At 47.6% G+C, this 25,327-nt stretch overlaps 1 long non-coding RNA gene across 1 annotated transcript in view; it reads right to left on the bottom strand.

Annotated features, from left to right (window-relative positions):
* Positions 1-6,204: 6,204 nt before the first annotated feature.
* Positions 6,205-25,327, bottom strand: part of LOC138258687 (uncharacterized) — a 54,114-nt gene continuing 34,991 nt past the window's right edge. Inside the window, exon 4 of the long non-coding RNA XR_011198501.1 lies at positions 6,205-6,972. This is a non-coding gene — a long non-coding RNA (uncharacterized lncRNA). The remainder of the gene's footprint in view (positions 6,973-25,327) is intronic.

The following is a 25,327-nucleotide window of genomic DNA, read 5'->3' as shown; positions in this document are numbered from 1 at the left end:
GATGCAAGAGGTGTCCAAGGAGAAAATGTCCTCATCAAGGAGCCTTGGGTTGAAGCCGCAGTGAAGATTTCTTTGTTTGGACTTACTCTCGTTTTTGGCAGAGGGCTGTAGCCAAAGACATATCCACGACGCCTGATAACCCTTTAGCGAAGGACTGCTAAACTGGATTTGCTGCTGCGGAGATGAATGTAGCAAGTGAAGCTGTGAAGCTGTGATAGACGAGCAGGTTGGACCCAGTGTCCTCCTGGACCTCAGAGACGTTTTTGGCCAAAAATGTTTCAAGTCCTCAGTTTTAGGATTCAGCCATATGGGCACCTTCAGACCACAGCTAGGGGCCCAGGACTGGTGGGACATTACTTAAGGGTTCAGGACTCACTCAGGTTCAGTCCAAATGTGTGTTCAAGATGGCAGGGGCCTTTTGTGTTCCAGTGGCTCCAAACATGAGGCCAGCAAACTTGCCCTTGGAGTCATTTTGGTAGTCCTGGGTTCAGGTGAAGTTGCAGGGCTCAACAGCAGGACTGGCCTCCGAGGGTTCAAGGCAGGCTCCAGGGTGAAAAATGGTCTTTCCAGGTACACCAAGGCAGTCTTGAAGGGTGCACAGCAGGTAATGGCTGCAGGCAGTTCTCTGAGAGTCTGTCCACAGGTCCAGTAGTGAACTGAAGACTTGGGCCCATATTTATACTCTGTTTGCATAGAATTAGCGTCCATATTTATACTTTGGCGCTAGACCCGTCTAGTGCCAAAGTAATGGACTTAGCGTCATTTTTTTACAGTGAAAACCTACCTTGAGTCAATGAGATGCAAGGTAGGCGCTCCCAGTCAAAAAATGACTCAAAGGCCCTAGTGCCTTATTCATCCTCTCATGCAAAAATCACGCACGGGAGGAGGAGGACCTTAAATAATGGCACCATTATTTAACACCTGGGTCAGGGAAACAGTCCACAGGTGCCCTAACCTGCCCCCAGGGACAACTCCACCCACCCGCACACACACTTGGAGGACACCTAAGGATGGAGGGACCCATCCCAGGTAAGTCCAGGTAACTAACTAGACTAACTTGGCCCCCCTACATGGCACTGTGCCCAGTGGCCATGGGCTGGGAGCCATGACACCTGTCTTTACTAAGACAGGAGTCATGTCCATGGGGGTCGTGCGTCAAAATAATGATGCTAGTCAGATTAGAGTCATTTTTTTAACTCTAACCTGACTAGCGCCATTCTTTCCCGCACAACCTCCAGTTTTTCCCTACACCTCCCCTACCCGGTTAGCGTCAAATATTTTGGCGCTAACCGGGCCTTAGCACTGGCTAGCGTCATAGCTTTAACATGAAGCCCGGCTGGCGTCTAGTAATGGCTCTAGACGGCGCTATACTTTCTGACGCAAACCTGTGCTAATGCAGGTTTGTGTCAAAAAGTATAAATATGGGCCTTGGTGTCTGATGTTCTATTTTTATGCTCTGGTGCCCTCTTTCTGGAAGGTTGGAGAAGCTTCTAGACAATAGCTTTGAAATGCATGGAATTTCCTGACTCCCCTGCCCTGGCTGTGTCATGTGGTTCCTATTATGATAATAAGACTGAGGCCCATATTTATACTTTTTCACATAAAACTGCGCTAGCGCAGTTTTGCGTGAAAAAGTAAAGCGCCGACTAGCACCATTCCAAGACGCTGGCTGGGTGCCATATTTATGGAAATGGCACTAGTCGGCGCTAATGCCCTGTTAATGTTCTCGTAAAGGACGCTAACATGGTGGGGGAGGCGTAGGGGAAACCGGAGTTGTGCACCGAATTATGGCGCTACACTGTTTAGAGGCAAAAAAATGCCTCTAAACAGTGTAGCGCCATTTTATGGCACACAACCCCCATGTACATGGCTCCTATCTTAGTAAAGACAGGAGCCATACCCACCACCCCAATGGCCATGCCCAGGGGACAAATGTCCCCGGGCATGGCCTTTGGGGCTAGCACCATGCATTGGGCCCAAGTCAGGGCTCCCAAGCATGGAAAAATAAATACTTACCTGGACTTACCTAGGATGGGTCCCCAATCTTGTGGTGTCCCTCTGGTGTGGGTGGGGGTGTCCCTGGGGCAAGGGAAGGGCACCTGTGGGCTATTTCCATGGTCTCTGACCATTGTAATATGCCTACAGGTCCCCTAACGCCTGCCCATACCCAGGCGCTAAATAATGGCGCTAAGCAAGCTTAGCACCATTATTTAAGGCCCCCATCCCCGTGCTGGATTTTAGCATGGGGGGATAAATATGGCGCTAAGGCCATATCATCCTTTTCTGGACGGGAATGCCTACCTTGTATCTCATTGACTCAAGGTAGGTTTTCACGTCCAGAAAACAACGTTAACTCCATAACTTTGGTGCTAGACGTGTCTAGCGCCAAAGTATAAATATGGAGTTAGGTTTGCCCTGAATTAGCGTAATATAAATGACGCTAATTCAGCGCAAACAGAGTATAAATATGGGCCTGAGTGTTTAGGATGGCAGCACTGCCGAGCATAGGAGACTGGGTAAGCTCAAACCACTTTGGAAACTGTCGGTCTAACTCCTGGCTAGCCCGCAGTGCCTCCCCCAACCTCAGGAAGGAAAAGATAATTTGTGGCAACCAAAACCTCACATTCTGACTCCTCAGGGAAGTTGTGGAAATAGATCATACCCCTTTTGCTCAGTTACTCAGTGACTCACACATGTCAAGGCAGGACACAAGATGCAAACTGGATTTCAATGCATTTATTGAATCAATTGCGTCCTAGTGCAAAAAGCATGAGTTGCGATAATAAGGCAGATGAAACATAGTATGGTACTCATCATTACAACCAGTGTGAAGATGATAAACAATCCCACAATTTTGTATGGTTCTAGAAAGCCTAGAGGTTCCTGCTTAAACTCTATGTCTAGATCTGTTGTTGTAACCCTTCTGCCTGTCCTGATCTAAGGGAGTAACCCCCGACTCCATACCTGAATAGGATGGGAATGGTCTGCAGTTTGTCTGGATGTCAATCCTCTTCGGAAGCTGAAGAGTCAGCACCAGGATCAGCGAGGCTGGCTGCAATATGGTGTGCGTCCGAGGACAATTACGTCCGGAATGCCCTCTGCCCTCCTTAGGCCTATCTGGTGTTTAGATAATAACCCATACAAGATTTGTGGAACAGGCCTGATGTACTGATGTGTCTAGTGAATAGGGACTGGCAATACAAGTTAGCATATCACATACCTTATATGACAGCCCCGAGCAGGGCACAGAGTGCACGTTGTACAATTGGCTGATAAAATGTGCAACACATATAACTCTGTCTTCTTGGAAAGAAAAATAACGAGCAAAAAGTTGACTGTGCTAAAAACATGAAAATGAATAAAACGCATACAAATGTAAAAAGCACAGGCTATGGGCCTCATGCTAAAATAAGGGTGCCCAACCTAGGTGATAAAGAAGTCTTACAACAGCTCCAAGCTCGCTGCAGTGTGGAGGTGATAGGTCCTTTGTGTGAAGGCAGAGTATTCCCTATTCCGTTGCAAGTGGGGCTGTGCTAAGCTCCACCCCATATCCTGCCAACAGATAACCCATCCAGGCACACCAAATGGCTCTATTGTGTGACTGTCTGGGGGAAATTTACAGTCTAACTGTACATTACACACAGTCACGTGACCCAAGACAAGATGCAGGCACAAAAAGGCTAAGGGCAGTAAAAAGCCAACTTTCTAAAACCAGCATTTTCAAAATTGTAATAAAAAACCCAACTGTACTATTAAATAGAGTTTATTTATTTCACTGTATAAGACTCCAAAATGACCCCACCTGTTTTGCCTCCCGCATGTGGGGATGAGTACAAAAGGTGGGTCCATCTAATAAATCTCTCTCCCATCCCCATCTTGTTATTTCATATAGATACTCCCTATTCAAGCTATAACATTATTTTTCATTGTTTACTGACATCACCCCTGCATACTCATCAATACATTTTACAGCTAGTATTATATTTATCACTATCCTGATGTTTATTGCAATGTTTTGATCAGGTATGAAAAAAGGCTGGTGAGGGATTATGAGTCATTGCATATATGGTCATTGTTGGGAGGCCAGCACTCTACTGAATGTTTTATAGTTGATATTTAACATAAACGAGGGCTTGTATACCATTAAATTGTGTGGAGCCCCTCTTATTGTCTATCAGCTATACAGGGGAAGTAGCCATTACTGGCATCTGTATAGTCGACAGGTTGATGCTGTGTATTGGGCCGCCAGGGGCTTTTTGAGCAAACAGGGATCCTCATATAATTTGAATCAATCTGATAGTGCTGATACATATCTAGAATGACATTAAGAACTGTATAGTATCACTTTAATCTATTTGACAAAGGAGTTGTAGTGCCAAGCTACTGTATCTACATTTCTGGTACATTGGTGTTTGCCACATAAATTAATGACATGTTACCTTACTTTAAGATTCTATATTACCTTTGGGTAGTTGACTGTTTGAGAAAAGATCAAGGTTGTTAAAACTTTTCTGTATTCTTGGTGATTGTTAATTGTCCTTATTTTCTTGGGCATGGTTTCCATTGTTTACAGGTTTCGACAAAGAAGGAACTACCACCTGTTCTGGTTCTTCTGAAAGTAGGCATTTTTTGCAGAGGTGCTACTCTTTATCTACGGCACCTACTGTGGATGTAGAGTTAGAATTTGGATTGTAGAAAAATCAGTTGAAAGCTATGTTTGCTAAGGGAGTTTTAATAACATTCGTACAGCCTGTACAGTGACAACATTGCACAGAACATGAAAAGAACTAAGGTGCATTTCTAGTCTAAAATGTGTCATATTCTGAGTTATAGACTTGTGCACCGACTATGAATTGCATGTGACAGTGTTAGCGCATCAGACCTTATTAAGTAAACTTACAAGGGATACGTGTGTAGGCCGATGGACCTTTTGACTGCGATTCGAGTTTTTCCCACCATGTAACCCCGTACCAATACAAAACAATAACAAATAGCAATCAATGACATCAATAATCAATATGAGTCAGTAATTTCCACAAACCATGACCTTGCAGCCATGAATAACCACACCTTTATATAAAAGTTAGAACTTTTATTTCCCTATATTAACAATGCTTATATCATGTAACTTTAGCTCAAAATCAAATGATAAACATACTGGCTGACCAAAGCAGCGAAAGAATAACAATCTAATCAAAGCTTGAGCTACTACACACTAAGATTACAGTACAAATGAATAACACCAATAACTGAGCAAACGAAATAGTGTACATTTGGATTTAGCAAGGAAAAGACATCAAATGTTGTTAAATGTAGCAAACTTCATCAGAGAGGACCCTAACTAACATCAGATTAGAATAGCATGTTTGGACTTCATGCAAAACAATTTAGGTACACAAATTTGGAAAAACATCTAACTATGGCTCTATTAAAATAGCGGTTGGTACCTAGAAACAAAGCAAATAGGCATAACAATCAGTAACATTGTCATATACCTATCCTCAATATGGTTCAGCAATAGGACATCAGGATTCAGCATCAAAGTTCAGAAAAAGCAAAGTCTTTTCATGCACTTCGGAAAAGAATAATAACTAAATGCTCAAAAAGAATGAGGAGAATGGGTTCTCTCTCCTCTCGGTGCAGTCCAGCTAAGTTAGGTTTCCTAAAACTACTTCCCACGTCTTTATTCGTACTCATTTTCTAGTATGTGGTTCACATGTCGATGATTGGCTCCTCTTCTCCTGGTCCCATCCTTCGGCTTGTCAGGTATCAATACTGTTGCAACTTATACTCCAGCCAGCGCATCCATTGTCTTCTCCTGGGAAGGTCAGTATTACACATACTACGATATACAATGTTTCCCTATCTAGTACAGCATCTTCTAGCAAGCAGTTTCTCATGAGAATGAACTTCAGCTAAGAGCACATGGTCAGTACACTGGAAAATCACAATTTGATCCTATAAACAGCCATTTTATAAAACACCAGAAAGTGCAGCTTGACATGAGGCCATGCAACTAGGCCCAAGACCTTGCTAAGTTAAGGCCTACGATTAATGAAGCTAATGCATAATACATAACCTTTAATATAACATAATACTACATTAATCAAACATAAGCTCAACATTTCATATTATTAAGCCATTTACAAGTACACTTTGTGAACACTGACGGCCACTCAGGTGGGCTCAACATCAAATGTGTGCATTATTTTTCTCTAAGTTAATCCATTTTCTATGCAAATCCAGCACTCAGAATACATGGATATTTGTTAATAAAATTCAGTGTTAACAATAGCAAAGAACAACCCTAAGCCTGATTAGGTTAAATGTACAGAAAATGAGAAGTGGAAATAATGGCTTCTCCAATTATAAACATGGATATTCAAGAATTTGAAAAAATGTAAAAACTAACTACATTATTGTTATTGTTAACAATTCAAACCATTGTTGAGGTGAACCCGTCATTTCCCTCCAAATGCTTACCTTGACAATATACAGATAGTCAGCATTGGGGACTCGAAATTCGTGCATGTTGATATTAGTGATCTTGATTTTGTTACATATAACAAACAATCTCTAGAAAGGCTTTCATCATGGAGTCGGTGGCAGCCCTTGTGGAAGGTAGCCATGAGGATGGCACGTTTCGTTTTGACGTGTCATTGCATCGCCATGACCATCCCACTGAATAGCTAGAACATCTATAGTGTTTCATGGCTGGCAAATAAGTTAAAAAACCTGGGCTAGACAAGTCCCACCTCAGACTGGGAAGTGTCCTTGGACATTTCGCTCTAAAATATATCAGTCTCTACAACGGACTTGAACAAAATGACTGGGTGCCATTTTTTTTTCAATGTTTTTCAATTTTTTCTCTGGATTACCTTTCTTGTTTTGGCCTTCTGGTTGACATATATTGCGTGTGAATATTCCCAGGTAAGAGCGACAAAAATCCACCTTTAACCAATGCCCGAAACACTGTAATAATTAAAAAAAAAAAAAAACAAGGAAACTGTAAACGCCTTGAAGTAAAGTAGTTTTTGACAAGAGTAATGGTTGAATATTAATTGATATGACAGTGTCTCTTGACAATAATGCAAGTCTCACTTTAGAGCTAAAGTCCGCTTTCCTCGGCATTATGGTCATCAATGTAAGGCAATAGTGTCAACATACTAGTGCTGCGTGGCTAACACACTATATGATTCTGGTGCCAACACATCATGTTTCTGTGGACAAAACTGGGAAAAAACAATAGGCAACATCCAAGGGTTCTGCCATCAACCCTCTTAGGCTCTCTGCTCAACAAGTTAGAGATCTGTGTTTAAGCTGTGAATTATCGTTTGCCCTTGAATAATGGTTTATTACCAACTCCATGCAAAACATTTTATCGGCCTTGGAAGATTCAAAGACTGAGATGCCTTGCCCTCATTTAAAGCTGCCAAGACTTGAAGCTACTTGTCATTTTAACTATCGAATGACAGGATATGTGAGGAGAGGGCTCTCTACCCAATTTGCCTTCCCATTGCTATCCATTTACCTAACCAGTGCATGCCAAATCGGTAGGCCTCAGTTAGAAGCCAGGAATAGTCACTAGGGACCAGCTGCTCATGTGTGGCACAGCCAAGGGCATGCCCGATGTCTTTCAAGTTAAACTGAGTCAATAGGGGAAAGTTTCCTTTGCACTTCTGTTCGTTGCAACACTTGCAAAACGCTTTCATGTAGCCAGAGCTGCTGACTCTGTAAATGGGGAACCAGGTTGGAGTATCAACACCGGCTCAACACCATGTGATTCTGGCCAAAATCACTTAGGCCCTCATTACAACCATGGCGGTCGGTTTTAAAGTGGCGGTAATACCGCCAACAGGCCGGCGGAAAAAAAATGGGATTACGACCACGGCGGAAACCGCCAACATAGACAGCCACTTTAACACTCCGACCGCCATGGCGGTACAAACAAACAGCGCGGCGGTTACAGCCAACAGACAGGCGGAAGACAATGTAATGTCCACCCTATCACAAGATACCAATCCGCCACCTTTTCTGAGGCGGAACAAACGCGAAAAAAAACACGGCGGAAAAAGTACACAGAAGGGGAAATCACTTACCTCTCCACACCCCACGAGAAACCAGGACGCCATGGAGCCAGAACTGCAGATCCTGCCGGCGATGGTCTTCCTGCTCCTCTATCAGGAGCTCCAGAGACGGCGGCGACGGTCACAGTGAGTACTGCACCTACAACACAGGGGAGGGGGGAGGGGGGGAGGGAAAAGAGAGTGACACACACACGCAACACACAACACCCTCACCCTCACCCACAGCACCATACACACAAATACATGCTGCAACATTACATATACACACCCCCCACCCCTCCTTGAATAACGCAAGGACAAAAGGAATTGATTTGAACGATTGTAATTAATAAAAATCCAGTACTCAAAACTCTAAATACAGTATATTCATTTATGTACACCAACTACACAAGTCTGGATAGTGCACCAATCATTGTCCGTGGACCACTGGCCCAAAAAATGCATGGGCGAGGTCCACACTAGATACCTGACTCAAAACGGAGAGAACACTGGAGGGGCGTCAGATGGAAAATAAACAGGCCCCTCAGGGGGAGGGGGAGGTTGGGCACCTCAGCCTGATGAAGGCACAACGCCACTGCTCCACAAGGGGGCTCCATGCCTATTGCTGTATCCTGGGGAGTGCAAAGCCACAGTCTCTCAAGTCTTTTGCAGTGGGTGGGTTGCCCACTGCTTTATCCTGGGGAGTGCAGAGCCACAGTCTCTCAAGTCTTTTCAGTGGGTGGGTTGCCCACTGCTTTATCCTGGGGAGTGCAAAGCCACAGTCTCTCAAGTCTCTCAAGTGGGTGGGTTGCCCACTGCTTTATCCTGGGGAGTGCAAAGCCACTGTCTTTAAAGTCTCTCCAGTGGGTGGGTTGCCCACTGCTTTATCCTGGGGAGTGCAAAGCCACATTCTCAAGTGTCTCAAGTGGGTGGGTTGCCCACTGCTTTATCCTGGGGAGTGCAAAGCCACAGTCTTTCAAGTCTCTCCAGTGGGTGGGTTGCCCACTGCTTTGTCCTGGGGAGTGCAAAGCCACAGTCTCTCAAGTGTCTCAAGTGGGTGGGTTGCCCACTGCTTTATCCTGGGGAATGCAAAGCCACAGTCTCTCAAGTCTCTCCAGTGGGTGGGTTGCCCACTTCTTTATCCTGGGGAGTGCAAAGCCACAGTCTCTCAAGTCTTTTCAGTGGGCGGGTTGCCCACTGGTTTATCCTGGGGAGTGCAAAGCCACAGTCTCTCAAGCCTTTTCAGTGGGTGGGTTGCCCACTGCTTTATCCTGGGGAATGCAAAGCCACAGTATCACAAGTGGATGCCTTTCTCCACTGGTTCTGGAGGGGGCTTTGTGCCCAGAGTGCTTCATCCTGCCAAGGACAGAGGTAGTGGATGTGTTTCTCCACTGGTTCTGGAGGGGGCTTGGCGCCCAGAGTGCTTCATCCTGCTAAGGACAGAGGTAGTGGATGTGTTTCTCCACTGGTTCTGGAGGGGGCTTGGTGCCCAGAGTGCTCTATCCTGCCAAGGACAGAGGTAGTTGATGTATCTCTCCACTGGTTCTGGAGGGGGCTTGGTGCCCAGAGTGCTTCATCGGACGAATGACAATTGGGGATGGCAGCCATGTCTGCGGTGGTGCCACTGGCTCAGAATGTCGCACGGCTGCTGGCGGTGCTTGCAGCAGTGTCAGTCGCGGCGGTGCTTGCGGCGGTTTCAGTCGCGGCAGTGCTGGCAGCGGGCTCTGTGGCGGTGGTGCTGGCTGCGGGCTCTGTGGCAGCGGGCTCTGTGGCGGCGTTGCTGGCTGTGGGCTCTGTGGCAGCGGTGCTGGCTGTGGGCTCTGTGGCGGCGGTGCTGGCTGTGGGCTCTGTGGCAGCAGTGATGGTGGCGGGCTCTGTGGCGGCGTTGCTGGCTGCGGGCTCTGTGGCAGCGGTGCTGGCTGCGGGCTCTGTGGCAGCGGTGCTGGCTGCGGGCTCTGTGGCAGCGGTGCTGGCTGTGGGCTCTTTGGCAGCGGTGCTGGCTGCGGGCTCTGTGGCAGCGGTGCTGGCTGCGGGCTCTGTGATGCGGTGCTGGCTGTGGGCTCTGTAGCAGCGGTGCTGGCTGTGGGCTCTGTGGCAGCAGTGCTGGTGGCAGGCTCTGTGGCGGCGTTGCTGGCTGCGGGCTGTGTGGCGGCATTGCTGGCTGCGGGCTCTGTGGCGGCGGTGCTGGCTGCGGGCTCTGTGGCAGCGGTGCTGGCTGCGGGCTCTGTGGCAGTGGTGCTGGCTGTGGGCTCTGTGGCGGCGTTGCTGGCTGTGGGCTCTGTGGAAGCGGTGCTGGCTGCGGGCTCTGTGGCAGCGGTGCTGGCTGTATGCTCTGTGGCAGCGGTGCTGGCTGCGGGCTCTGTGGCGGCATTGCCGGCTGTGGGCTCTGTGGCAGCAGTGCTGGTGGCGGGCTCAATGACAGGGGTGCTGGCGGCGGGCTCTGTGGCGGCGGTGCTGTCTGCGGGCTCTGTGGCAGCGGTGCTGGTGGCGGGCTCAATGACAGTGGTGCTGGCAGCGGGCTAAGTGGCGGTGGTGCTGGTGGCGGGCTCTGTGGCGGTGCAGGTGGTGGTCCCTCAGTCGGTGCCACCATGCCCTCTCCTGACCTGCCCTTTAGTTTCTGGCCCTTCCCCACCCTGGGTGGTGGCGCAGCTGTCTTGCCACTATCGCCTTTCGTTTTCCTGAGCCCTTGGTGGCAGGTGTTTTCTGCTTCTCCCTCCGGGATGTGGGCAACTTTCTTCGTTTTGCAGGTGGTGGAATGTCCTTGCCCTCGCTCCGCGGCACACTGGCAGCCCTGATGGTTGGCGCACTCCAATAGCCCGCAGTTGCTGGCACCTCTGTGCCTGGGGACGTGGTGGCTGAGGTGCTGGGTTGGGACCTGGAAAGCCTGGCCCTAGGGTACGGACGGGGGAGGATGTGTAGGGAAGAGGTCCATATTAGCCAGGAAAAGTTTTTTAGACACACTGGGATGTGAAGATGGAGGGGGTTTGGGAGTGGAGGAAGAGGTAGTGGTTGTAGGAGGTGTACGTCTGCTGAATTTGGGTGAAGGTGCATGGGCTGGAGACTGTTGTGAGGTGGATGGCTTTTGGGTTGGTGTGTGCCTGCGTTTGTGTACTTTGGGAGGAGGGCTCACAGACACACTGGTAGAGGACACAGGGGATGTGTGAATGGTAGTGGGGGTGGTGAGTGCACGTGAGCGGTGTGTGGTGATGGGCGTGCTGGTGATGGAGGTAGTGGCTGAAGATGTAGTGCATGCAGGTGTGAGTGGAGACGAGACTGTGAGGGAGGAGGGAGACGTGGAGGAGGGGGACACAGTGGAGGCAGTGGATGTTGGTATGTCTGCATGGGTATGGTGCTTGTGTGAGTGCCTGTGGGACGTGTGGTGCTTATATTTGCCTGAGCCACCCTTGTGTGTTGAGGTGTGTGCATGGTGGTCTGATGGTGTGCTTGGGATAGGGTGAGGTACAGTGGATTGGGTCTGGGTGGAGGAAGTTGGAGGAGGGAGGCTGGACACAGGGACAATGGCTGCCATCAGTGCTGAGGCCAGAGCCTGAAATGCTCTCTGTTGGGCTGCCTAGCCGGAATGAATGCCCTCCTGGTATGCATTTGTTTGTTGCAACTGCCTGTCAACACCCTGGATGGCATTCCCAATGGTAGACTGCCCAACAGTGGGGGATCTCAGGAGGTCAATAGCCTCCTCACTGAGGGCAGCAGGGATGACTGGGGCAGGGCCTGAGGTGCCTGGGGTGAAGGAGATGATCACCTGGGTGAGCGGGCACGGGACACATGCTGAGGGGTTTCTGAGAGGGGGTGCTGATAGGGGGGGTGGCGGCTGTACCTGTTGATGTGGGGGCACAGAGGGGCCTGCCACCGCAAGGGAGCTCCCATCAGAGGAGGAGTCGCTGTCACTGCTGTCACCTCCTGTCCCCACCGTGGAGCTCCCCTCGCCCTCCGTCCCACTTGTGGCTTCAGGCTCTATTGTTTCACCCTCCAGGGCCAAGTGGGATGCAGCTCCCTCCTGCTCCGTTGCCACTGCTCCTCCGTCTGATGATGCTATTGCACACAAGAACAGGGAGACCACAAAAAGGGGGGGAAACAGAAGAAGGACATGTTCAGTGCATGCAGCACCACTACCGTTGGCGGACACTACAGACACAGCAGACCTCTGCACTACGCCATGCACTTAAAGTTCCTAGATTATTCACAGGGCCATGGGGTACAAGGCCTATGCCCGATGGCTGCACACATGGAAGTCACAGGAGCCTGACTAGGTGTAGATGGCACTAACAACTAGTGGGGTTGGGGTGCCACTGAGCCTGCCTCACAAGGGTGCTTGCCTACCAAGCTCGCCCTGGCCTAGGGGAACCCACTGGCCACCTCCCCTACCCAGACACCTCATAATGCGCGCAGAGTCAGATGATTGTGACTGTACTCACCCCCTTGTGGCTGCTGTGAAGCCCTCAAGCGCCCATCCAACTCCGGATACACCACCGCCAGGATCCGGAACATCATGGGGGTCATGGTGCAACGGGCACCCCTCCCATGTTAGGAGGCCATCCCCAGCTGGGCCTCCGCGGTTTTCTTGCTCCAGCGGCGAATGTCCTCCCACCTTTTCCGGCAGTGGGTGCTCCGTCTGTGGTGGACCCCCAGGGTCCAGACGTCCTTGGCGATGGCACACCAAATATCCTTCTTCTGGTGGGTGCCGACCTAGAGGAATAGTACAGGGGAAAAGGATAATCTTTACTCGTCCGGACCGTCATACTCATTGGCCCACGTTCCCACCCTTGCCCTGACGCACATACACTCACTGTCCGCTCATGCAGGCCTCAGTCCCCCCACCCCATGTATCTTCCATCCACACCACTCCAAACAGGCGTTGCCCATGCAGCATGCTCCCAGTGTACTCACCTGTTTGTCTGGAGGACCGTAGAGTAGTGTGCCACTATGGAGGACCCCATCCACTAACTTCTCCAACTCCTCTGAAGTGAAGGCAGGGGCCCTTTCCCCAGACACATGAGCCATCGTTGCTTCCAGACCCAGGTCACAGCAGCACTTGAAGTGTAGGTCCTCTCCTGTCGAAGGTCAGGTATCAAGTGAGTGAACGGACAGAAAATGGTGGTCACGTGTCACCGCCGACGTACATCGTCATTGGCTCCTGGGACCCATAGGGTCCAATGTTAACCAATGCAGGATTGCGCAGCGGTCTTCGACCACCTACCACAATGGTGTTGAACGCCAGCGCAGTTACCTCACATCCCCCTGTCTCACCTTACAGGTCAGGCAGCCACCATTTCAGGGTGCCACATGGCATTAATAATAACTGCGTCACACCTATCTAGGCCTTGCATACACACAGTAACAGGCACATTGCGGATTAATAAATGTGTGCAAATGACATTTTGTAATACCTCAGTGTTGGCTGACTCTCTGCTCGCTGTTCTCGTCCATAGGGCACGTCCACTGGGGCAGGTGATGAGATGGCGGCATCCTCCGGTGTAAGGCCGCTGGTGGACCTGTCGACAATGGAAGAGAGACACGTAATAGCCACCTACAGACTTGATCATGCAACAATACATGAACCATTCAGTTGGAGCCAGACCTGATGTCAGCTATCCGCCATCCCACAGGGATCCCCCCTCTATTGCAGGTCCTGTCAGTACTCCATTTCCTGGCAAGTTGGTCTTTTTAAACAACAGTGGCCATTGCATCAGGGATGTCCCAGCCAATGTTCTCTAATGTGTTGTCCAGAGTGTTGTCTGCCCTGCTGAAACACATGCTCAGCTACATCATTTTCCCTCAGGTGAAAGGTGACTTCAATGCCCTGGGACATATCCCCAAAATCATAGGTGCCATTGATGTGACACATGTGGCCTTGGTACCCCCCCACAGGAGTGAACAGGTGTACAGAAACCGGAAGAGCTACCATTCGATGAATGTGCAGATGGTGTGTTTGGCCGACCAGTACATCTCCCATGTGAATGCCAAGTTTCCTTGCTCAGTGCATGACGCTTACATTCTGAGGAATAGCAGCATCCCTTATGTGATGGGGCAACTCCAGAGGCACCATGTGTGGCTAATAGGTGAGGACAAGGACCCTATACCCTGTGAATAGGTGTCTGGGAATGGGGTTGCCCCTACGGGTTAGCGTGTGTCTAACAGTTGTCCCTCAATATTTTCAGGTGACTCTAAATACCCAAACCTGTCATGGCTACTGACCCTAGTGAGAAATCCCAGGACAAGGGCAGAGGAACGCTACAATGAGGCACATGGGTGAACTAGGAGGATTATAGAAAGAACCTTTGGCCTCCTGAAGGCCAGGTTCCGGTGTCTCCATATGACAGGTGGTTCTCTCTACTACTCACCAAAGAAGGTGTGCCAGATCATCATGGCCTGCTGTATGCTGCACAACCTGGGTTTGCGACAATAGGTGCCTTTTCTGCAGGAGGATGGTCCAGCTGGAGGTCTTGTGGCAGCTGTGGAGCCTGTGGACAGTGAAGAGGAGGAGGCAGAAGAAGAGGCTATCGACAACAGAAGCAACATTATCCAGCAATACTTCCAGTGAGACACAGGTTAGAAGATATCACTGCCTCCCACATCTCATACTATTGTTTGACCTATCATTAGTCTGTCGTTTTCACCCAGTGTATGGACCCTGACTTGTCTCTTTGCCTTTCCATTTAACAGATGTGGGTCCCACTTTGTGGCCTCTGCTATATTTCCTCATGGACTAGAGCTGTGTTACATCGGTGTGTTGACATTTAAATTGGCATTGCTTTATTCTATAGTTATTGCAATTACACATTTATGAAAGCACAGACTGACTCCAGAATGTTTTGTGATTGATGTGTGTTTATTTTTGTGCAAGTAAGTGGAGGGGGTTGTAAAATGGTCAGGGGTGATGGTGGAGGAATGTCCATGGCAGAGTCCAGTCTATTTGTTTCACAGGTGCATTGTCCAAAGGGGCATAGGAAGTGGAGCAAGGGCATTTTAAGGATGGACAGGGTGACAAAGTGGGACAGAAGGATGACATTCAGGGGGGTCTCATTTCCTGGCGGGGGTCTTGGCAATGTTCTCTGTCTTGTTCCTGCATCTTAGGGACCGTTTGCAGGGTGGCTCTCCATCTGCAGGGGATGGGGTGCTGGTGTTGTGGTCCTGTGGTGGTGCCTCCTGTCCACTAGCGCCGGCAGAGGTGGTGGGCGGTTCATCATCCAGGCTAGTGTCAAGGGCCCCTTGTTGTGCCACAGTGTCCCTCCTGGTGTTGACAAGGTCCTGCAGCACCCCTACAATGGTGACCAGGGTGGTGTTGATGGATTTGAGTTCCTCCCTGATCCCCAGATAGTGTTCCTCCTGCAGCCGCTGGGTCTCCTGAAAGTTGGCCAGTACGGTTGCCATCTCTCCTGGGAATGATGGTACACTCCCATGATGTTGGAGAGGACCTCGTGGAGAGTGAGTTCCCTGGGCCTGTCCTCCCCCTGTCGCACAGCAGTCCTCCCAGTTCCCCTCTTTTCCTGTTCCTCTGTCCCCTGAACCATGTGCCCACTCCCACTGCCCCCAGGTCCCTGCTGTTCTTGGGGTGGTGGGTTTGCCTGGGTTCCCTGTAGTGGTGGACACATTGCTGCTTGACGTGTCCTGGGGACAGAGGGATGGGCCCGCTGGGTGGGTGCTGTGCTGGTGTTTCCTGAGGAGGGAGGCTCTGTGGTGGCTTGTGCCATTGTCAGGGGAAACGACTGTCCCGAGGTCCCAGATGGGCCAGGCTGGTCATCTTGATCCAGTTGTGCAGAGCTGCTGTCATCACTGTGGGCCTCTTCTGTGGGGGGGGCTGGACATGTCTGGACCCTCTTGTCCGGTGACGTTGGGTAGGGGTCCTGCAGGGGTATAAAGGCATGATTATTGCATCTGTGAGTGCCATTGTGCGCGATGGGTGAGTGACCCTGTACTCCAGTGCTTGCATTCTTGTCTAGGTCCTTGTGTGATATTTGGTTTGGGGTCTGTGTGGGTATCTGTTGTGGACATGCTTTGGTGATGGGTGTCCATGCTTTGGTGTTGCATGCAGGGCTTGGTGTTGGGATGTGTGGGTTGTGATAGTGGTACATATGTGAGGTGTTGGAGTGATGGGGGTGAGGATGGGGGTATGTGATGGCATGCAGGTAGGGTGGGGGATATTATAGTTAAGAGTTGCCTTACCAGAGTCCATTCCTCCTGCCACTCCTGCGAGGCCCTCAGGATGCAGTATTGCCAAGACTTGCTCCTCCCATGTTGTTAGTTTTGCGGGAGGAGGTGGGGGTCCACCGGCAGTCCTCTGTACTGCAATTTGGTGTCTTGAGACCACGGAACGCACCTTCCCCCGTAGGTTGTTCCACCTCTTCCTGATGTCATCCCGTGTTCTGGGGTGCTGTCCCACTGCGTTGACCCTGTCGACGATTCTGCGCCATAGCTCTGTCTTCCTAGCAATGGAGGTGTGCCGCACCTGTGATCCGAATAGCTGTGGCTCTACGCGGACGATTTCCTCCACCATGACCCTGAGCTCCTCCTCAAAGAACCTGGGGTGTCGTTGAGGTGCCATGATGTGGTGAGGGTGATGTGTGAGGTGGTGTTGGTTGTGATGTGTGAGGGGATGTGTTTGTGTGTGTTGTCTGAGGCATGTGGATGTTGTGTGAGTGATGATGTTGTGTGCCTGTGGATGCTAGTGTTGTTTCTGGTGGTTTCTCTCTCTGGCCTTCTATCGCAATTCTGGTCGTAAGGGTTTGTGATGATGCGGGTGTGTGTTTTATATTGGATTGGGTGTGTGGGAGTGGTGTGTGTATGTGTATCAGGTGTGTGTATTTCGAATTGTCCAATGTGGTTGTGTTTTGTAAATGTGTGTGTAGTTTGAGCGCGGTGGTGTGTACCGCCAATGGAATACCGCGGTTGAAAGACCGCCACGTGGATTCGTGTGTCATGATAGTGTGGGCGTATTCCTGTTGGCGTGACGGTGGAGGTTTTGTTATTGCCAGTTTATCACTGACCTTTGGTATGGCGGACTTGTGTGGGTGTCTGGATTTTGGCGGATTCCAAGCTGTGGGTCGTAATAGCTGTAGCGGTATTCCGCCGCCGCAGCAGTGTGTTGGCGGTCTTCTGCACGGCAGTAAGCGGGATTTACCGCCAAGGTTGTAATGAGGGCCTAAATCTCCACCTACCAAAAAATTAATGAACTGGTGCTAATGGAAATCGTCCCAATACCCTCGGGTGAAGTTAACCTTGTATAAAACTGAAAAAACCCTCTAAAAAAGTGGGAAATACCTGACATTAATGTTTTAGCGCTTTCTGCAATGCCGATGTAAGGGTGTAAATTAAGCTGTTGAAGGTGTATAAGAGTTGCAGAGATGAAGAAGCTTAACAGCCATCTTTCAAAGAATGCCCACTCACTGCACAGATTCTACGGAAGATCATATGGTTTGAATATTGGCTATGCATTCGTCAGGGTTTGATAATTTCAGCACTTGCTATTGTCAGAGCTACTGAAATGGAAGTCTACTGTAAAGACAAGAGTTATTTTTAGGTCGAGTGCGCAATCGCTCTGTATTGTAATTTCTCTGTGGGCTTTTAACCACGCCCACCGCACGTCCATCGCTGTCACTGTTACCGCCATCGACCCTGTTGTGGAGGGGAGAGGCACGCTGCGGTCGCGATCGATAGCGAGACCTCCGCTTGCGCCGAGAGAGACAGCGACACTGCTTTACGATTGCACATGTGCCAAAGAACCACAAGGGTCTCGCACCCGTTTATTTTATAGCCTGCACTCCGGACACCGTATGTCGTCACGGAGTGGGCAACAAATTATAGAGGAGCCCGAGTGGCTCTCTACACCTGTTACATGGATAATTGCATGAATGCCGATAGTATGAGAGCAAACTTCTTTTTCCCTTTGTGACTCTTCTTTGCGATCATGCTAATGGCAGCCGTGGCACTTTGAATCGACCTGTTTATGTCAACTGTTTTACTTTCATTTTCAGTTTATGTGTCAGTAAAAGTCCAGTTAGGCATTCACAGCGCTAATAGCTAAGGTATATTAAATGTTTTTAGGGCTAAAAACATATAGCACCAGTCTAAGGAATCAAAAGTCTGTTGGAGTTCCAATGATAGGCAACCGGCGTTTGGAAATGGCTTGTGATATTTCCATCACTTGATAAGAATGTCTCATGTTCAGGGAGGTGCTCCAACTTGGGGTGAAGCCACATTGATTAATATGGGCCAAATCAGGAGGCACTGGGAGTAGCCATAGGGTAACACTTTGCTAAGAATTTTATATTCAGAAGTAAAGAGGGAGAGTGGTCTATATAAAAATAGAACGTCTGGGGCCTGGCCAGGTTTAAGCAAGGATGTGACTAGGGCTTGTTTAGTGGTTGGAGGTAAGGTCCTTGCTTCTAGGGATGCTGTGTATGATTTCTCTAGCCATGGGACCAGTCGGGAGGCATGGTTGCGTAGAATTCAATGGGCAAACCATCTTTGCCTGGTGTTTTCCTTTGTGCCCTCTCCTTTATCGCTTTTCGTAATTCACCTGATGATAAGGGGGCCTCTACAATGCTTGTTCTGTCTGAAATAATTGAGGGAGCCTGAGGTTACAGAGGAAATCATCTCTGTGGGAGGGAGTTAGTTTAGGTCGAGCCTTGACGAGCTCGGTGTAAGAGAAATAGAAGGCATTGTTAATCTCCACTTGTGTAGTGCAATTTGTTCTAGACAGTGTTATAGTGGACAGGACCGGAGCTGGGGACATTGGAAGTCATATCATGTGGGTGAGTAACATGCTGGCCCTGTCACCCTCTGAGTGGTTCTTTTGTGTGTATGACCTATGGTCAGATAGTCTTAGGTGTTCTAGTAATTCTGCATGCATATCCTACTGTTTTGGAGGTCTTCCAAGTGTGTGGGGTCATATATGGACGTGCGCTTGTGGAGTCTCCACTGTGTTTCTATATGTTGCAGGTCGCAGAGTACGGAATGCCTAGTACCTATTGTAGTAGCTATGGATACACCCCTTATGAAACCTTAAATGCCTCCCATTCTATAGGTGGCGTGGAGGCCATGCCTTAATTATCCATAAATTAGGAGTTGATTGCAGCACCTTGGCTGTCACAGTAGACTGCATCTTCCAGTAGTGTTGGGTAAACGCAACACACAGGAATAGGTGCCAGGACTCTGCCCCAGGTCAGGCCCAAGTCTAGTGGGTTGTGATCTGAAAAAGCCTTACCCAGGTAAAAGGCACTGGTAAATTGTGAAATTGTGTGGTATGAACAAAGGATCCAACCTAAGTGTGCATGTAGAGTATGTGGGCGAGAGAAGAACGAGTCTTCACGCATAGCTCTGTTATATTCTCTCCAAACATCGACCAGGGACCTATTTGACACCCATCCAGAAGGGGCTTTAGACTGTTTGGTGGCCCCTGTATTCGGTAATGGGCAATGTGAATTGACTAGATTAACATCCATGACTGAAGTGAAACCCCCTTCTATCAGCCAAGGGAGATGAGACCATTATTCTAGGATTGAGACTATATGTTGGAGAAAGACTTCTTGTTTAGTATTAGGTGTGTATATATTACCCTGGACCAACATTTCCCAGACAAGGAACCCACAGACAAAGACATATTGCCCATTCATGTCAATTTCCGTGGCTTGTGTGTCAAAGGGGATTCCAGCTCACATCCAAATGCCCGCTCCACGGACAAACCCAGAGTAAGTAGTGACAAATAGTTGACCCTGCCATGTGTTGTGCAGTTTAGTGGCTTCAGCAGCAGAATGATGGGTCTCTTGCAAGTAAACTATATGTGCCTTGCAATGGTGGAGTTGTGTCAAAATGATATGGTGCATGTGAACTGACCCATACCCTTGACAGTTCAAGTTAACATCTTATAATGCTGAGGTGTGGTTGACATGATAACATTTCACATTTTACCTGTTTGGCAGGGGCCTACATATTGAAAGGCAGAGGAGATAAGAAAATAAACATATGAACATACCTCAAATACTAGGTCCAACGGAAACCACTTGTTGGACAATGGAAAAACTAAAAACAGTTAACAAAAACAAAATATACAAAGTGCAACTGCTTGTGAAGGGGGCCAACATGTGCATCTGGGGAGATTGTTTTCAGTTTCTGTTGAAATAGATATAAATGCTCTGGTTGGGCGCCATAAGTTCAGATTGATAAATACCAGTATATATACCCACTGAAGGGTAGTTACTGGTGTGTTGACTCACATAAACTGCATGCATATAACATATAACGCGCTGATAATGACTCCCCGGAAGAGATGTAAAGGTAAAAATAATCGTCAATACCATGCACAATCTGTAACACTTAACAGCAAAATATAAACACTGACCCTTACAAACATGGCTGTGTATCATCCACCTGTCACCTCGTGGGGGTAGCAAGAGTAAGCAAGGAGGTGGGAGTGAAAAGGGAAAAGGGATTAGCGGAGTGGAGGTGCAAGGGTAAAGTGAAGAAGGGTTACATCAGAGGTAATGAAGAAGAGGGATGAATATCATAGAGTAAGACTTATATGAACACACTGCCAGACATAGAAGTGAGAGCAACTGAGAAGGTCAACCATTAATACAGATCAGTTCACTATATCCTCAGTCTGTGGCATAATAATAGGGAAAAGCACCATGCTTTCATCTGAGTCTGAATCTGAGGAGCAGAAGGATGGCTGACAATATTGTGATCCCATTGAAGACATTGTCCCAAGTACAGCTCTCCTACCCTCGAAGGCCTACAGTGAAGATGGTGTTGCCTAAGGGTGTCATTTGGGTCAGTTTATGTTTGTGTGACCGAGGAGGTTCAGGCTGTTTCCTCTGTGGTTGTTCCGGAAGAGGCGGGCACCCTGCATTGGGATAATGTTGTTCAAGCCAGCCACACACAGCACCTGGGGTGTCAAAGAATACAGTATTTTTATTCTGTGTCACTTTTAGGAGGCTTGGTACATTGAGGCGTATGTGAGTCCACTGTATAATCTAGGAACAGCAACACTGTGACATTTTCCAGTGTTATGGGAGCTGTCTCTCTGGCCTTCTGAAGGAGGGTTGAGGGTACGGGCAATTATGGGGCATGGTGGCGCTCCTGAGGTAGTGCACCTCGTTGGTACCCTGTGTACGCATTCCACAGTAAACATTATTGTCTTGTACGTGGCCCTCAGCATCCTCCACCCTATCTTGTAGGGCCTTTAGCTGTCTCCAGAGGGTCACAATTGTAGTAGATTATGTGGCATGTTGAGGGGCTAGTGTGGCTAATATGGTTTCAGCCACCCTCACTTTCTTTGTGAGTTTGCAATGGTCATCTCCTAAGATTCATAGATTGGCTGACAGGGTGTCAATATGGTGTTCAATGGCAGAACAAGAGTCACGCATTTCCTGGAGAATCACATCCAGTTTGTCCTGGGGTAGCCCCATGTGTACAGCAGCACAAGTGGAGATTTACCCATGCTGAGATGTAAGTAAGGCAGGGCTGCATGGATATCATGCCGTCTGGGGTTTGCACCTGGATGTGCAAAAGAGAACTTGATGAGTCTTTATGCAGTGGTAGCACGCTGGCGGGAATGATAGAATACACTGTAGGTCTGAGCCCTATTCCAGGACATTGTGGAGGCAGAAGTTTGGTTTAACACGTCTGTGGGGCTTTAATATTGCAACACAGGGGCTCTGGGTGTTGATAACTACATGTGATCCTGTTCAGTTCATGCTGCAAGCCAAGCGCAGGGTGAGGATAATAGGATAATGGTGCCTTATCACCAGGATGCAGTAGATCATGTCTGTATCCCAGTCACAAGGTCACTGCATTATGAGAGTGATGACAGGCCATAAGGCGGAGAAACTGGGTAGTATCTGTGCAGTGTCCACAAGTCTTAAGGGAGAGCGTGATAAATCTCAGCAGCCATCTGCAGCCCTAGCAACTGTGACTAATCCCAATGACCAGCCATCCACCAGACACCAAAAGGCCTAAAATCTGTAGATCATTAGCTCCAAGGGGGCCAGGAGTGGTCTAATTGCCCCACGGGTAGATGCACATTAGTCTCCCTGCTGTTACCACTACCTCCCAACTTACTGTTGGTGCTGAATGATGGGCAAAACACTTGACTCACCCAGTGTCAGTGGACTTTGTTTATTTGGTCCCTGGTCATTCTTGTGCAGCTCCTGAGTCTAAGAGCACCGGCTCTCCTAAGCCTAGAGTGTGGACGATTGCCATTTTCTCCTTGAAACACCACAGCGGCTGACAGACCAGGCGGTAGCTGCTTGCAGGTAAGTGTGTTTGTCTCTCCCACGATTCCCCGTCCTGCAAGCGCCTCAGTCACCTCTGTGCGGCATAACCAGCAACAAGTATGCCAGTCTTGGCCCTCCACGTGGTGTCCTAGAATCTCACTCCTTGGACGGTGGTAGCAGCAATCCAAGTTGCGTAGGCCAGGAGGGGTGGCATGCTGATCTACTCCCATAGAGCCGAAGTATTATCTAAGGTGGGGAGGTTTGGTGCGGAAGGGGGATCCTGGGGCCGTCATGATCAGTGTCCAGCAGTTGAGCTAACGCCCTGATCTAAGCAAGGGAGAGCTCTGAGCAAGCACATTACTATGGATAGCTAGGCTGCAACGCATGCCGCCATAAGTGAAGATGAGGCAGCGCAGCTATGGGGCAGCCAAATTGCTCACCGTGGTTGTAGGCAGACACGGCTCGAGTTCCTCCTCACTGTCCGGTGTTGAGAGCCCGCATGTCTAGGATTGTGACAGTGGATTGAAAAGGATATTTGGGCACCCGCCCAGATCACTAAGAGACATCTTTGGTGGTTGGCCACACCCTTTAACTCTGGCTAATGACAATGCATTTCCTGGTAGTCGTACTTTTTGGTTTGCAAGAAATTCACTGATAACATCATCTTCTCCAAACCACAGCTTCACTATCACTTGCTCAGTTGGTTTACTCTATGTCTTAAAATGGCTCATAAGTATGCAGAAGGAGAATTTCTGACACCATTGACCATTGCTTCAACTGGGAGAACAAATCACTCAATAGTTTTTAGGTTCTACAATTAGAATTCCACATCCCCAAACACCAAAATGATTATTGTGCCACGTAATAGTACATTGTACTAATTACAAATTTCTTGAACTCGGGGTTAACATCACTCTATCCAGAGAGGTTTGTGACAATATTGAAGTTTTAAAATTGAGCTTCACTTATATCGACTCAACAATATTGATGACCAACATTTCATCAAGGTAAACAGTTATGGACTTACGAATGGCAAAACTATACTTCCCTGTGTAGGCTTATAATGGTCATATAGTGGCAATCAATATCGTGGAGTCGATGTATCCATAGCGCAATATTGTTCAACTCAATATTGTGGCATACAACCATGACCAAGTAAGCTAATCTCTCTGGTTGATTTAAATCAGGTATGAACATCTGAACGAATTAGCAGTAGGGTACTGGTAGGTAGCAAAAACTCTGTTGTGATCAGAACTTTACCCTAATCGGAATCCTCATGGCTCCTCCCCACTAATGATTACCTAATTTCTCTTTTTGAAACTTTGGAGAATATATGTGAAAAGTATGTCTTTCATAAGGTGAATGTTGGGGGGGGTGGAAGTGACATTAATATTTTCAACCTTTGATTGGATCTTAAGGTCCAAGTTACTGGAGATTATGACAGAGCTTGGACTCAACCCAATCGGTTACCGTTATAGGCCTACACAATGACAACTGTGCACTCATGCTCATAGCAGAGGATATGAGAGGTCAAGACACTTTGTAGTCAATAGAGGAATGGGCGGAGGGTGAGGAAAATGAGTAACAATGCTCTAATGGTGTCAGTATCTTCCCCAGGCTACAACAAAATGACCTATTTTACCATATTTAGAGGTTCTTACTTGACTCTGTGATGAAAATACATCTGCCAGTACTACAGTTAAAGGCTGAATGGGCCACCATACTAATACGGCCGAATAGACATTAAGCTTTATTTCCCAAGGACAATTTACAAGTGTAGATTTACTCATGTGTAAACTTGCACATAGTAGTAAATTTATAATTGTTATTACTAGGTGCAGGTTTACTTGTCTCCAGAACCCTCAAAATAGATGGTGGAGTCTCCTAGAACAGGATTTACAAGTGTAAAGTTACTACACTCATAACTTTTCACAAGTAGCGGAGATCTCAGCCACCTAGACAGCTTTCCCCCTTCAATAAAGTACAACTCAAAAATAAAGTGTAATAATTATTCAAGAAATGGTAAAATATAGAATAAAAATATTTTAAGGTCAATAGACATGTAATTTGGCTGAAAATAATAATTATTAACCTCAACAAATGTTACAACACAATACGTTGTCAAGTTAAATGTTTAATAAATAACTAAATAAATAAAATATGTTAATTAATGCTTTCATTCCTCTTTTTTAATATCTTTTTTTTAAAGTCCTACCCTCACAATATTTATTTTTTACACTTAAGTATATTTTAATAAATATGATTTCTTCACTTCACTACAATTAATTTTAATGTTTTATAAAGCAGTTTAAAAAGTGTATTTGTTTATTTTTAAACAACATTTTTAATATTAATTTATTTAATTACAAATTCTAATTTCATACTGAATCTAACCTATAACACTACACACGTGTGTGTGGGTGTATATCTATATATTCACTTAAAAAAACAAAGGTTACAGGGAAGTTATAGTTCGGCTCACATTTCAAATGTACAAAACCATAGAGGGTCAGCTGTTATAGTAAGAGTAATTTCAAGTTACTATAACTTGTGCCCTAAGGTAACTATAAGTCGTGCCCTCGCCATGCACAGTTTTCTCATCAATAATTTTACTTCCACTGTGAAAGTAATATTATTAATGATGTCATAGAAGTAATGAGTGATGTAATATCTGTGGTAATTATCAGTGCATGGTGAAGGCGTGAGTTATAGATACCTAAGGGCACGAACTATAGTTGTTCAGTCCTCATGACCCTAGATAGACAAATTTGGATTTCCTTTAATTTCTCAAAAACTACTGAACGGGTTTACACAAAATAACAAAAAGTGTGATTTCTGGACCAAAAGCTCCCTTTCTTCTACATTTAGTGTAATTCCATCCATCAGTTTGGGCTGTAGTTGTGTTTGAAAATCCCTATGGGAACTATCATGGGAAACATACTTTTTTATTTGACCTCCCCATTTTCTCAGCCCCTGCTTGACGGATCGGCCCAAAAATTTCCAAGCAGAAGAACCAGCAGGCACTTTTTT

Source organism: Pleurodeles waltl, chromosome 9 (genome assembly GCF_031143425.1).
Source record: "Pleurodeles waltl isolate 20211129_DDA chromosome 9, aPleWal1.hap1.20221129, whole genome shotgun sequence".
NCBI lineage: Eukaryota > Metazoa > Chordata > Amphibia > Caudata > Salamandridae > Pleurodeles > Pleurodeles waltl.
Note: the sequence above shows the minus strand (reverse complement) of the source record. Positions and strands in the feature narration are given on the sequence as shown.